This window comes from Giraffa tippelskirchi, chromosome 2 (genome assembly GCF_054371585.1).
Source record: "Giraffa tippelskirchi isolate mGirTip1 chromosome 2, T2T-mGirTip1v1.2.pri, whole genome shotgun sequence".
NCBI classification, from domain to species: Eukaryota; Metazoa; Chordata; class Mammalia; order Artiodactyla; family Giraffidae; genus Giraffa; species Giraffa tippelskirchi.
In genome coordinates, this window is record NC_137276.1 from 64,366,428 (window position 1) to 64,381,158 (window position 14,731).

General features: G+C 46.4%; 1 protein-coding gene across 16 annotated transcripts in view; it reads left to right on the top strand.

The window, feature by feature from the left end:
* The window catches only part of ASCC1 (activating signal cointegrator 1 complex subunit 1), a 132,273-nt gene that overhangs the window by 5,698 nt on the left and 111,844 nt on the right, over positions 1–14,731 (top strand). For 6 of the 16 annotated variants that reach the window (XR_014076055.1, XM_081566960.1, XM_081566891.1 and 3 more), the window contains exon 3: positions 12,987–13,145. The gene's annotated coding sequence lies outside the window, so the exon portion shown is untranslated. Of the gene's footprint in view, positions 1–5,753; positions 5,832–7,708; positions 7,796–12,986; positions 13,146–14,731 lie in introns of all 16 variants that reach the window. The other 10 variants (XR_014076056.1, XM_081566910.1, XM_081566945.1 and 7 more) reach the window with 3 other exon arrangements.

Sequence of the window (14,731 nt, forward strand, 5' to 3'; positions counted from 1 at the left end):
ACCTCTGCTTGAAGCTCCCTTTCCCATTCTCCTTCCTCTGGCTAATTCCTAACTCCCCTTTGGGTCTCAGTTTGAAGAGCTCTTCCTCAAGGACTTTCCTGGGCCCTCAGCGTCGTTAGGTCTCCCTGCTCTGCATGCAGTCACAGCACTCTGGACTTGCTCTAAGATAACCCTGGACCCTTGGAATTGTTCTTGCTTATTGAATGCCTTTCTATCCAGAAGACTCTGATCTCTAGGAGGGGCCAACACCATGGCTGCCTTTCCTTTGTTTGTATGTTTGTTTTTAGCAGTTGTGTGCCCTTTATCAATCAGTGCTTACTTAGTACACAGCAGGTGCTCAATGTGCAGTTGGGAATGACTGTGCTCTATAGCTACGGGCACGGCCTTCCTTCTGGTGAGAGATTTCCATTCAGGTCGTTCAGCAGCTGTTTACCAAGGACCAGCATACCCACAGGATACAAGGATGATTTGGAAAAAGAGGCTCACCATGTAGTAGAGGAATTGACAATCCAGAACGCATTTTGAAAATTGTAAAAATCTCTTCTAGCCAGAGTGCTTCCACCCCCTCCTAAGGCCCCTTTCCTGCTCTACTGGCCCATTGATTCTTGGCTCCTTGGGCTGGGGCCCAGCATGCTCCTCTTGAGTTTCAAGACCTACCAAGGCCCAGAACAAGCCAGGCCTGCTGTGGGGCTTCACACAGGCTCCTGGTGGCAGGTCCAGGGAACTGAGGCACAGGACAGACAGCACTGGGCTCTCCAAGCTCCTCTGGACAGTTCTACACCACATGCCTGACCTTTTAGTTGTTTTGGAGAATTTGTTAGGAAATCACCTTTTCCTCAAATTCATCTGGAGAGAAACTTTGAGGGTAAAGGCTTACATTCATTTTAAGGATTTGAAGTGCTGGTCTTAAAATAGTTATCCCTAAAGTGTCAGATTTGCACAGCAAGTAAAAGACATTACTCTGCCAACAAAATCCATATAGTCAAGGCTAAACCAAATCCCTTATGATTATACAGTGGAAGTGAGAAATAGATTTAAGGGACTAGATGTGATAGAGTGCCTGATGAACTATGGATGGAGGTTCGTGACATTGTACAGGAGACAGGGATCAAGACCATCCTCAGGGAAAAGAAATGCAAAAAAGCAAAATGTCTGTCTGAGGACGCCTTACAAATAGCTGTGAAAAAAAGAGAAGCGAAAAGCAAAGGAGAAAAGGAAAGATATACCCATTTGAATGCAGAGTTCCAAAGAATAGCAAGGAGAGATAAGAAAGCCTTCCTCAGCGATCAATGCAAAGAAATAGAGGAAAACAACAGAATGGGAAAGACTAGAGATCTCTTCAAGAAAATTAGAGATACCAAGGGAACATTTCATGCAAAGGTGGGCTCGATAAAGGACAGAAATGGTATGGACCTAACAGAAGCAGAAGATACTAAAAAGAGGTGGCAAGAATACACAGAAGAACTGTACAAAAAAGATCTTCACGACCCAGATAATCACGATGGTGTGATCACTCACCTAGAGCCAGACATCCTGGAATGTGAAGTTAAGTGGGCCTTAGAAAGCATCACTATGAACAAAGCTAGTGGAGGTGATGGAATTCCAGTTGAGCTATTTCAAATCCTGAAAGATGATGCTGTGAAAGTGCTGCACTCAATATGCCAGCAAATCTGGAAAACTCAGCAGTGGCCACAGGACTGGAAAAGGTCAGTTTTCGTTCCAATCCCAAAGAAAGGCAATGCCAAAGAATGCTCAAACTACCGCACAATTGCACTCATCTCACATGCTAGTAAAGTAATGCTCAAAATTCTCCAAGCCAGGCTTAAGCAATACGTGAACCGTGAACTTCCAGGTGTTCAAGCTGGTTTTAGAAAAGGCAGAGGAACCAGAGATCAAATTGCCAACATCTGCTGGCTCATCGAAAAAGCAAGAGAGTACCAGAAAAACATCTATTTCTGCTTTATTGACTATGCCAAAGCCTTTGACTGTGTGGATCACAATAAACTGTGGAAAATTCTGAAAGAGATGGGAATACCAGACCACCTGACCTGCCTCTTGAGAAACCTGTATGCAGGTCAGGAAGCAACAGTTAGAACTGGACATGGAACAACAGACTGGTTCCAAATAGGGAAAGGAGTACATCAAGGCTGAATATTGTCACCCTGCTTATTTAACTTATATGCAGAGTACATCATGAGAAACGCTGGGCTGGAGGAAGCACAAGCTGGAATCAAGATTGCCAGGAGAAATATCAATAACCTCAGATATGCAGATGACACCACCCTTATGGCAGAAAGTGAAGAGGAACTAAAGAGCCTCTTGATGAAAGTGAAAGAGGCCAGTGAAAAAGTTGGCCTAAAGCTCAACGTTCAGAAAACTAAGATCATGGCATCTGGTCCCATCACTTCATGGGAAATAGATGGGGAAACAGTGGAAAGAGTGTCAGACTTTATTTTTTTTGGCTCCAAAATCACTGCAGATGGCGATTGCAGCCATGAAATTAAAAGATGCTTACTCCTTGGAAGGAAGCTTATGACCAACCTAGATAGCATATTAAAAAACAGAGACATTACTTTGCCAACAAAGGTCTGTTTAGTCAAGGCTATGGTTTTTCCAGTAGTCATGTATGGATGTGAGAGTTGGAGTGTGAAGAAAGCTGAGCACCAAAGAATTGATGCCTTTCAACTGAGGAGCTGGAGAAGACTCTTGAGAGTCCCTTGGACTGCAAGGAGATCCGACCAGTCCATCCTAAAGGAGATCAGCGCTGGGTGTTCATTGGAAGGACTGATATTGAAGCTGAAACTCCAATACTTTGGCCATCTGATGCGAAGAGTTGACACATTGGAAAAGACCCTGATGCTGGGAAGGATTGGGGGCCAGAGGAGAAGGGGACGACAGAGAATGAGATGGCTGGATGGCATCACCGACTCGATGGACATGAGTTTGGGTAAACTCCAGGTGTTGGTGATGGACAGGGAGACCTGACGTGCTGCGGTTCATGGGGTTGCAGAGAGTCGGACACAACTGAGCGACTGAACTGAACTGACTGAACTGATGGTCTTCCCAGTGGTCACATGTTTGTGCGAGCTGGACAGTAAAGAAGGCAGAGTGTCAAAGAATTGATGCCTTTGAACCGTGGTGCTGGAGGAGACTCCTGAGAATCCCTTGGACAGCAAGGGGATCACACCTGTCAATCTTAAAGGAACTCAACCCTGCATACTCATTGGAAGGACTGATGCTGAAGCTGAAGCTCCAGTATTTTGGTCATCTGATGTGAACAGCCAACTCATTGGAAAAGTCCCTGATGCTGGAAAAGACTGAGGGCAGGAGAAAAGGGTGTCAGAGGATAAGATAGCTGGATGGCATCACTAATGCAATGGACATGAACTTGGGCAAACTTTGGGAGATGGCGAAGAACAGGGAGGCCTGGCATGCTGCAGTCCATGTAGTCACAAACAGACTGACCCGACTGGGCAACTGAACAACAAAGTGTCAGGAGATCTGGGTCCAAAAACCTTGAATTTCTGATTTTGGTTGTTCCTCCCAGTTTCCCAGAGCCTCAGTTTTGTCATCTGAAGGATGTTTTGTCATGAGGAACATGAGATGTTATTACGTGACAGTGCCAAGCAAGTTGAGGACGCTTAATGATGGTTGGGAACATCAGTGCCCACAGTCTGGTCGTGAGGCATCACACAGTAGGGAGGGCACAATGCAAGTGGCCTCCTGGGGTCCCACAGTGGGCTTCGTGTGTGCGGGTGAGGAAGGCTGAGGCTGGTGAGGGGCAGCACTAGGACCCAGGGGCTAAATCTGGAGCCGGCTCAGCTGGGTAAGTTCACAGCCAGAACATAATGTTCTCAGTGTACCCACAGGAAACCCTGAAGAGGAGAACTGCACATGGCCTTCTGCTGGGTGTGTTCTGGTCCTAGCCTTTTATTCTTTTTCCTAACCTCAGTCCCCACTTTCACATCCTGTAACCTGCAGAGCTGCAGGGCCCCACCCTGCTGGGCTGGTCCCAGGCCCCCGGAGAGCAATCAATGCAGGAAGCCCAAAACCTGGCTGGCCTTCACCATTTTCAAATAAGACCGTTTGCTTCTAACCTTGGTTTCCTGAATCAGCCCTTTGTGATGGAAACTTTTACGCAGTGCGGAAGGCAGACACAGGGGACAAAGTTGGGTTTCTAGCTGAGGCGAGGGTCTTGGCTCAGAAGCAAGGAAACAGCTGATACCTCTGAACCACCTCCTCCCTTCCTCCCTGAAGGCCAGACTCCACCTGGGATGGGGCGAGGGCCTCCACGGCTGCTGCATAAATCAGAAGGAACTGGGAGCTGCCTGGGAAACCAGGGCCAGGTTTGGAGCAGAACATTGTATGATGTGGTTCCTAGTTTTTATTTCCACGAATGCTATAATATGTTGTCCTACTGAGCTAGTTTATTGAATGAAAAGATTTTAAAAAAGCAAACCTCTGCAAAACCAACAGCCCTCTCTTACAGGGAAGGACAAGGTGAACTTTTCACTTCCTTCCCCACAGCTATCAACTCATCTGCGGTTTGGTGTCACCCACACTTCCGTACTGTATTCAATCTCAATTTTTGCCTCCTTGTTTTTGAAACTGCAAGAGCAAGGCTTTTAAACTCATGTTGCTCCGACATGTTGCATGAGACTTGCAAAAGAGTCTTTTTAGTGAGTTGTCACAACTGATTGCAGAAAGGCCAGATGCCAGCCTGGAGGCAGAGGTAAGCCCAGAGAGTAAACAGTGGGGGAGTCTATGAGCAGCCAGCACCACCCAGCTGTACTTAGCAACCTGAGCTGTTGGGGGCAGCAGATAAGCAGCAAAGCTCTTCCTTTATGACACCCACATGTCTGCCTCCTTAATGAGGAGCCTGGTCATTGAAAATAAACCCTGGTGCTTATATTATGCTCCATTAATAGGGCTTTTTCCACTCTGGCATTTCAGAGTCTTTTCCCAAATCTTGATTTGTAAGAGAGTTTTAGTGTGTCCTCACCACAGGCTGATAAAGAGATTCGACTGGGTGCTTCCCAGACTTGTCCAAGCTCAGGGATTCCCTTCTTAGAGAAGGAACTTTCCAAAGCCAGCACTACTGCTGGCACAAAGCTTGCAGCTCCCAAAGACCTGGAGTCTAGTCTTAATTTTGCCAATTTGCTGTGCAACACTATGCAAGTCACTCTCTCACTTGAGACTTCAATATCCTCATTTATAAAAGGAGAGGGTTTGGTTAGACATTGTTGCTCTTACAGGTGTAATTGTGTCCCTCCTCAAAATTTATATATTGAAGTCCTAACCCCAGTAACTTAGCGTGTGACCTTATTTGGAGATGTTGTTGTTTAGTCACTAAGTCATGTCCGACTCTTCGCATGCCCATGGACTGTAGCCTATCGGGCTCCTCTGTCCATGGGAATCTTCTGGCAAGAATACTGGAGTGGGTTGCCATTTCCTTCTCCAGAGGATCTTCCCGACCCAAGGATCGAACCCACCTCTCCTGCCTTGGCAGAAGGGTTCTTTATCACTGAGCCACTAGGGACATGATCTTATTTGGAGAAAGAACCTGATAAAGGTAATCAAGTTAAAATGAGGTCAGTAGGGTGAGCCTTAATCTAAGATGATGACTGGCATCCTTAAGGGAGATTTGGACACAGAGACGTGCATACAGCGATGATGATGTAAAGAGATACTGAGAGGAGGTGATCATGTATAAGCCAAGGAGAGAGGCCTAAAATAGATCCTTTCCCTCATAGCCTCCAGCAGGAACCAACCATGGTGAACCAACCACGGTGGCATCTTGATCTTGGGCTTCCAGACTTCAAAACTATGAGGTAATTAAGTTTATATGTTTAAGCCACTCAGTCTTTGTACTTTGTTATGGCAGCCCTAGCCCAAAGGAATACAGTTGCCAAGGCCTTTCAGCTCTTAGACTATGGGATTCTTTCCTGCCATCCCTTGGTGGCTTCCTCTGCCCCACATAGCCTTTCTGCTACTCTCTCCCAGTAAGTAAATGGCATTATGTGTCTAAAGTGCTTAGCACAGTGCCCCACATATAGTAATTCCTCACTACATATTAACCATGATGAACATTCTTCGAGTCTCCAGTGCCTGGATATGACCTGTACCTACCCCGAGAGCCTATGTGCCAAATGAGAGGTGTGCATGCTGAGCCTAGGCCCTCATGGTCACTCATGCCTCCATTCCTGAAGCCTTTCCTATCCCCCTTGGCAGCTTTTCTTTTTTTCTTTTTGAAAACATTAATTTATTTATTTGGCTGCATTGGGTCTTAGTTTGTGACATGCAGGATCTTTTCAGTTACAGCATGTGGGATCTTGTTCTCTGACCAGAGATTGAACCAGGGCCCCTGCATTGGGAGCGCAGAGTCTTAGCCACTGGACCACCAGGGGAGTCCACCTCCCCTCAGCAGCTTTTCAATTGAAGAGTATTAGATGGACACCTTCTAGGAGCCGAACTCTTTTTTCATGGAAAGTTCATTTTGGCCACAGAGCCAGCAGGACTCAAAAGAGACTGCAGAAGCTCAGGACAGATGATGGTTTCTCTGTTCTTAGATTCAGTGATTCCCCAGGTTCATGAAGAGGTGTAGAACTCTGAGATTGAGCCTCTGCTTTCATATTTGCCCAATGAGGATGCCCGCTGGTTGGCAGCAGAGTGAGTAAGGCTTAACTACGGGTGCAGCCAGGGCTTGCGCTCCCAGACAGCGCAGCGCTGCCTTCCTCCTTGGGCATCCCTCCCCGCTTCTGCTGCTTCTCTAGCTCTGCTCTCAGAATGAATTCTCCTCTGTACTGAGAGATGGCATGGGGATGATGTCTTGCTTTCTTCCTGGCTCCTGAGTCCATAGGTCTCCGGAGGCAACAGCACCTGGGTTCTCCAGCTGCTATCTCGGGCAGGCTGGGAGACTGTGATTTTCCTTTTCATGATCAGGAGTGCTTTCAAAAAGCACTCTGCTGCTGCTAAGTCGCTTCAGTCATCTCCGACTCTGCGCAACCCCGTAGACGGCAGCCCACCAGGCTCCCCCGTCCCTGGGATTCTCCAGGCAAGAACACTGGAGTGGGTTGCCATTTCCTTCTCCAATGCATGAAAGTGAAAAGTGAAAGTGAAGTCGCTCAGTCGTGTCCGACTGTTAGCGACCCCATAGACTGCAGCCCACCAGGCTCCGCCGTCCATGGGATTTTCCAGGCAAGAGTACTGGAGTGGGGTGCCGTTGCCTTCTCCGCAAAAAGCGCTCTAGCCTTGAGCACTGAAGCAGTATCACAGAGTGAGCCTTGCATCTTCTCTGGGCAACAACACTGGTCCAGCGTAGAAAGTCCTAGGCTGTCCTCTAGGCGGTATGTTGGAGAGCTAAGCTGCCCTGACTTCATAGAATATTCCAGATGTACTGTATTTTGGAGACTCTGCAGAAAGTTAAGTGGGTAGAATCTGCCTTCAACAACCCCCAAGCATGAACTTTAGGTTTGCTAAACAGATGAAATGCCCATGCTTGTGTGGTTTACATGCCTGGAGATTTCTGAGAATAAGGAGAGGGAGAGAGGATGTGGGAGTGTACTTCAGGCCTTCAGGGCCAGGCAAGGAAGGAGGAGAAACCAGTCGGGGGCGGCGGGAGGGGGGGGCGCGGCGGGGAGGCGGGGGGTGCCGGACTGGAACAACATCTCTCCACGATGTCCATATACTTTAAATTTGATCCCTTCAGACTGCCTCTTATCCTGGTTTGGCTCAGAGCCCAGAAGGGAGGTTCCTTCAATAATTCTGAGCTTGGAACATCTGCCTTCCCCTAACAGTAAGTAAATAAGTACAAATCTGTAAATGCTTAGTTTCTCACCCAGAGCAACAGTACTGTGAACAGTACTGCCTAGTGGCTGGTAAAGATCACTTCGATGCCTTATACGAGCCTAAGGGGCTTACCCTTCCGGGCCCTGAGGAGCCTGCTTCCCGAGTAATTTATTGTGAAGGGCAGGATTCTTGGCCTCTTTCTCAGTTGTACCCTGAGCCCTGTCAGAGAAATGCTGTCTTGATGGAAAGTAGAGCATGGCTCAAAACAGTCTGGTTCTTGCTTCCTTCTCCTGAGAGGGCACACCCCTCCCCAGTCCAGCCGCACCAAATGACTTTTGGAGTTCCACGAATGCAGCCCTGCCTATGCACGTGCTAGTCCCTGTACTTGGAATGCTTCTCTGGCATCTTCCCCTCTAACCCCGACTGACCAGTCTGCTCAGGCCCAGGCTCACCTTCTCTAGGAAAATTTCCTTGTCATCTCCCCTTCCTTTCCACCACCAAGCCCTCTTGGCTTCCACAGCACCCCATATAGACCAGAGTCATGGAGTTATGGTGCTGTATAGATTCCATATTTCTGTTTACTTGTCTGCTTTTTTCACTGGTCCAAGTATTTTCTAAACTGGCTGCAGGAGGGTTACACGAGACCCCCAATCATAGACCTGTTGGATCCCAGGAATCAGGCCAGCGAGTCTTTATTTTTATTAAGCTTAATTCTGAGGCACAGCTAGGTTTGGGAACTATTGCCCCTTCTTTGTATTTCTGTTGCCTTACATATTACCAGAGACATAGTAGGCCCTCAAGAAATGCCTGACCCTTCTAATCTCTCTCTGGTAACCTCTTCTTGTTTTCACTTCCTTCCCTCGCTAGCCCCAGACCAACCATTTGCTTACCCTCTTGTGCTTACCATGTAAAACTGTAACCACCAACTATGCATTTTTTTTTTTCTATTCCTACTGCCAGACTGCTAGGAGCTCCTGGTATACTTCTCCAATGACTGGTGCCATGGCAAATTTAGGGACTTGAACTGCAAATGGCCCCTGAACGTGCTTGGCAGTCTGACCCTGGTCAGCTCCTTCCCATTCTTCACAGAGACCATTCCCAATCCCACTGTTCCCGCCTCCTCCTGACACAGGCCACCGACCAACTTGCCTCCTGCATCACAGAGAAAATAGGAGCCTTCTGATGGGAACTCCCTCAACTTCCTGCCACCTCACCTGCATTTACCCACATCAGCACTATCCTTTCGCCCTCCTTCCCCTCTAATAATCATTCCACCTGGGCTCTGGATCCCATCCCTCCCACATGTCAGGGACCTCACACCCTCAATTATGCCCTCTTTCTGGCCTCTCCCAAAAACAAATGTCTTGACTGTGTTTCTTCCTTTAACTGTCACCCTCCCTGCCCCTCATTTTGATTCCCCTTACCACTGAACTTCTTAAAAGTGTTGCCTAGATTTGGCCCCACATTTTCACCTTCCACTCACTCTCCCAGCCACAGCAGACTGGCTCTGCCTCCACTGTACCACTTAGGTGGCTGCTCTTGAGACAAGGTCACCAACAAGCTCCTTGGTAAAGTCCAAAGGCCTTCTCCACCCCTGTCACTTAACTGCTTGGCTACACCAGATACTGGTGTTTGCAGCAGCCTCCTTCTTAAAATGTCCTTTCTCCTGGTGTCCCGGATGCCATATTCCTCATTTTCCAGCTATTTCTGCTGACTTCCTGCCAGTTGCTTTCCTGGGCTCCTCCTCTTCCTCTGAGAAGGTTCCAATTCTCTTCTCACTCTTGGTGCTCTCCCTGGGCAGTGCCATTCATGCCTATCTTTGGCTACATATCTCTAGACTGGAGAGTCCCAAATCTAACTCTAGCCCAGATCACTCTCCTGAGCTATAGACCAGAGAGTCACCTGCCAGATATCTCCTTGAATCCACTTCTCTCCCTGTATCCCTGTCTCAGTGAATAGAACCCCATCCATCAGCTATTGAGACACAAAATCCAGGTGTCCTACCTGAATTCTCCAAGTCTGACGAGTCACCAGGTCCCACATAGGCTATTTCTTGAGTAACTCTCAGTTACAATCTATCCTTTTGTGTCCACATTTTTAAGGTTGCAGTTAGGTCTCCCCTGGATTTCCATGACAGCTTCCAAAAGGATCTGGGTCTTATCACCACTAATTTGCCACTGTTCCTTGCAGCTGCTGCTAAGTCACTTCAGTCGTGCCCGACTCTGTGTGATCCCATAGACGGCAGCCAACCAGGCTCCCCCATCCCTGGGATTCTCCAGGCAAGAATACTGGAGTGGGTTGCCATTTCTTTCTCTAATGCGTGAAAGTGAAAAGTGAAAGTGAAGTTGCTCAGTTATGTCCGACCCTTAGCAACCCCAAGGACTGCAGCCTACCAGGCTCCTCCGTCCATGGGATTTTCCATGCAAGAGTACTGGAGTGGGTTGCCATTGCCTTCTCCTTCCTTGCAGCTAAGATTTCTAAAGTGAAACCAGATCTTGTCATTCCCCTATTTCAAACCCTTTAATGTCTCCCCACTGTCCTCTAGTTGAAGTTCAAATTCCTTAGCAAAACCCATCAGGTCCAGTTTTGTCTCATCTCTTTTCTTTATGAATCATCCATAACAAAGCACCCGCAGCCCCACAGAAGCACGATGCCCTTCCTCAGTCTTGGGCCTTTGCATATTTTGTACCTTCAATCTAGAAAGTCCTTCCTTCTCACCCCACCAACTTGTTGTCCAGGTCTTAGCCTAAACACCATCCTTCTAGGAAGTCTTCTCTGACCCTTGCTCAGCTGGGTTAGCTGTCTCTGATTTTACATGGTTTCTGTTATCAGACAGTTTTTAGACTGAAAATTATTCTTTTATCTCTTTTAATATATTTATATAAACTCAAAGCTGATGACTGTGTCTTGATTGACAGCATATCCTCAGCATCTAGCAGATGCTAGACACAGAGTAAGTGCTCAGTAAATGTCTGTAGAATGAATAAAAGACATTTGGAAATAAACATCCTCTCTGTTGTTCCTTTGGAGAAGGAAATGGCAACCCACTCCAGTATTCTTGCCTGGAGAATGCTGTGGACAGATGAGCCTGGTGGGCTGCTGTCCATGGGGTCGCAGAGTCAGACACGATTGAAGCAACTTAGCATGTATGCATGCATTGGAGAAGGAAATGGCAACCCACTCCAGTATTCTTGCCTGGAGAATCCCAGGGACAGAGGAGCCTGGTGGGCTGCTGTCTATGGGGTTGCACAGAGTCGGACACGACTGAAGCGACTTAGCAGCAGCAGCAGCTGTTGTTCCTGATAATAAACTGTATGTTGTTTCATTACCTTCCCTAAAGAGCTTATATTATAAAAATGAAGTAAGTGGATTCTGGAGAAACAGCTTCTCTAGGGAGACTGGACAGGCTGGAGAAGTTAGAGGTATTTGGAGAGGTGGAGAGCAGCTTGTGGATGCTGACTTGTGGAACCATCATCGGGCCTGTGTGCAGGAGCCTATGAGGAAGGCAGGGAGCCACCAGCATCATTTGCCCAGGCTCCTCCCATGGCTGTTTTGGACACAGCTTCCACTTGTTAGTACAGCATTATAGAGAGCTCTGGGCTGGGCTCTGGCTTATTGTCTTGTCAATTACCTTAGGCGTTTCTCCAATACGGATGCTACACCATAGCTAGCCCAGCTTCTACATGAGGGTAAACATACAACAAATTCATACTTCCATTCACTCAATAAATACCTGCAGCACAGCTACCATGTGCCAGCTAGTGTTCTAGGTGCTGAATATACACACAGCAATGAATGAGACAGATAAGGGCCTGACATCCTGTTAACCAGGGGGATGAACTAGATGGTCTCTAAGGTCTCTTCCGTTCAGCTCTAAATTTTGAGACTCTCTCTTTGACCAGATGCAAAGTAACAAGGCAGGCTAGTAGCAAAGGGTCCTGTTCCAGCCCCCTCCTCCCATTCTTCTTCATTCTGGGTGCCATCTGCATCCCAACTCAGCTCTGGGAAACCAGAGATCTAGTATCATTTGTATTCTGCCTGCAACCCCAAACTTCCCCAAATATCTGTTAGGTAAACGCTGTACCTCTTTTGTGGAAAGGATTTGTCTTGCTTGGAACTTTGGGCAATTACAGGGAGGCCAGGCAAGATATTTTAGGCAAGGTGAGGTGCTCTGACAAAAGGAGAGGGAGAAGCAGAACTACCTTCTCCTCCAAGTGTAGTATCTCTTGGGTTTGCCTGAAACGGAACCGTGTTCTTGGGCAGGTTCCTCCTCTTTGTTGTGGATGACAGGCATCTCCTGGTCCTCTGTCTTTCCTTCTACCTTTGGCTTGGCCTTAAGGTCCAAAGTTTCTACCACTTCAGTATCTGGTGTTCTGATCGGGAACAAGGGATTCAAGGCCTCCCAGCCATGCAGGGGAAGGGAAGCCGAGGGCTTCAAATAAATGGACTGAGCAGAGAGATCCTAGGGTCAGAAACTTGGTTTAGAGTTCCAGACCACTGTCATTCCAGGTGAGTATCAGGCATGCTGCTGCTGCTGCTGCTGCTAAGTCGCTTCAGTCGTGTCCGACTCTGTGCGACCCCATAGACGGCAGCCTACCAGGCTCCGCCGTCCCTGGGATTCTCCAGGCAAGAATACTGGAGTGGGTTGCCATTTCCTTCTCCAGTGCATGAAAGGGAAAAGTGAAAGTGAAGTCGCTCAGTCGTGTCCGACTCTCAGCGACCCCATGGACTGTAGCCTACCAGGCTCCTCCATCCATGGGATTTTCCAGGCAAGAGTACTGGAGTGGGGTGCCATTGCCTTCTCCGGAGTATCAGGCATAGGATGGCACTAATAAATAAAGCCCTTAAGCTTATCAGTGAAAACTGAGGACTTCAATGCTGATCTTAGATAATTAAAGTCAAAAAGTAAGATTTTTCACTTCATAAAAGTAAAACCAGCTTTATGTAAGTTTACAATTTATGTCTTATTACCATGAGACAAGGCACTTATATGGAATTATGTATCAAACTGATGTGAACAATTCTTTGATAATTCTAGCAAATTCTGCCTTCACATTTTCTAGTGTATGACAAACTAGAAGGCATAAAGGTTTGAAAGGCCTATATTATTAACTATACTTTGGTTAATAATCTGGATCCCTTACCTTCTCTGTACTGGTTTCCTCAGCTGTCAACTACCTACCTCATTTATCTCACAGGGTTGATGTGGGATTCAAGATGAGCCATTTATGAAACTGCAAAGTGTTTTATGCACTGAAACACTCGTTACCATCAGCTTTCTTAAAAAGATGGTGGCTGTCTGTGAAATCCTGGCTGTTAGCTGCCATCTTCCCTGTCTTCCTCCTTGCACACACAAGGTATGTATTGCTTAAGCATCTAACTTCATCATGCTGAATCTTAGAAGGTTATGTAGACGCTGACATAGCTACTTCCTATCAGTTCTTAAAGGAAGAGGCTTTTCCTTCATTGTACCTTATCACCAAGCAGTGAGAGGAAGCAGGGAGGGTAGTAACAAGGTTTATTTCCTCCAGGTAGTTAATTTATTTTATCATTAAAAAAAAAAAAAAGGTTTTAGGGTTTTTCTTTGTACGAGGCACTGGGTTGGGGTCAGTGGGATGAAGCATGATACATATATGTATGTGTATGTATATATACATATATAAACCTTTCAATTATATATATATTATATATAATCTCAGCTTTGGAGTCTGGCACACTCAGTTCAAATCCAGACTTGGTCACTTACTTAGCTAGGCAGCCTGGGCATGTAGCAATGCCTTCTCTGAGCTTCAAGTTCATCTGTATTAGGGTTTTTTTTACACATCTTGCAGTGTTACTGAAAGGACTATAATTAATTCCTGTGAGTGACTGGCACATAATGAGTGCAGAAGTGATGAACGATGAACAACAACAGGTCCATCTTCAAGCCCAAAGCATGGTAATAGGAGTTACGGATGAGACATAATGACCAACGGAAAGGTGCAGAGAGGGAGGGGCCATCTTCAAACAGTGAGGTCTTGTTTCTGGCAGCACTCAGGGAGAAGCTGAATGGTCACTGGAAAAGGTACTTCAGAAAGGATTTCCACTGAACTCTATAGATCTCTTCAACTTCTAAGGCCATGAAAAGAAATGTACAACTTAAAGAGACAAAAATTCTTTAAGTTCAATACCTGAGGGTAAAGACGAGGTAATACAGTGTCTGGGTCGTATAGTTACATAAATCAAATGAAAGTTAGTGATTGCTTCTGAACTGTCACTGAAAATATGATTGAAAGGTTTATTGCCGACTAGGTATTTAAAATTTTTCCCTTGGTAATCATGAAGATGATTGATACCCAAAAGGACAACGTTAGGAAACTCAACGGTTTTCAATAATGGAACTGGTTTAGGTTAAGAAGTATTAATATGGAAATTACTGAGTTTGAGGGCTGGTAATTTTTGTGCTCTGATGTGAGAGACAAGGTTAGTGGGCTGAATTGTCAATCAACTGCAATCTGTTTTAAGTTCCAAGATTTTCTTCGGAGTCTGGGCTATGTGGCCATGTGCAGGGCTTCATCTTCCCCGTGCTCAGACTCCTTATCAACTCAATGAGGTCACCACCTCCCTGTCATGGAGTATGTATTAAAACATTCTGAACTCCTGAGATTAAGGCCAACTGCTACTGGGATTTTATTTATTCATAATTAACTAACTCTAAGCAGGTCAGGAACAAGTTATTAATGAGGAGAAAGGCAAATTCTGTCTGGGGCAAAATTTGCATACAATCTAAATGACTCTCCTAACTATGTAGTGTGGACGTGGGGGGTCCCATGAGGAAAAAAAAAGATTATCTCTTAGTTTATCAGGTTTTTCCTTATCATGGTTAAAAACCTACTTAGATATTGATGATAAATTCATATACTTCTAAAAAGACAAATATCCCTGAGATGAAGGAAATCTACCA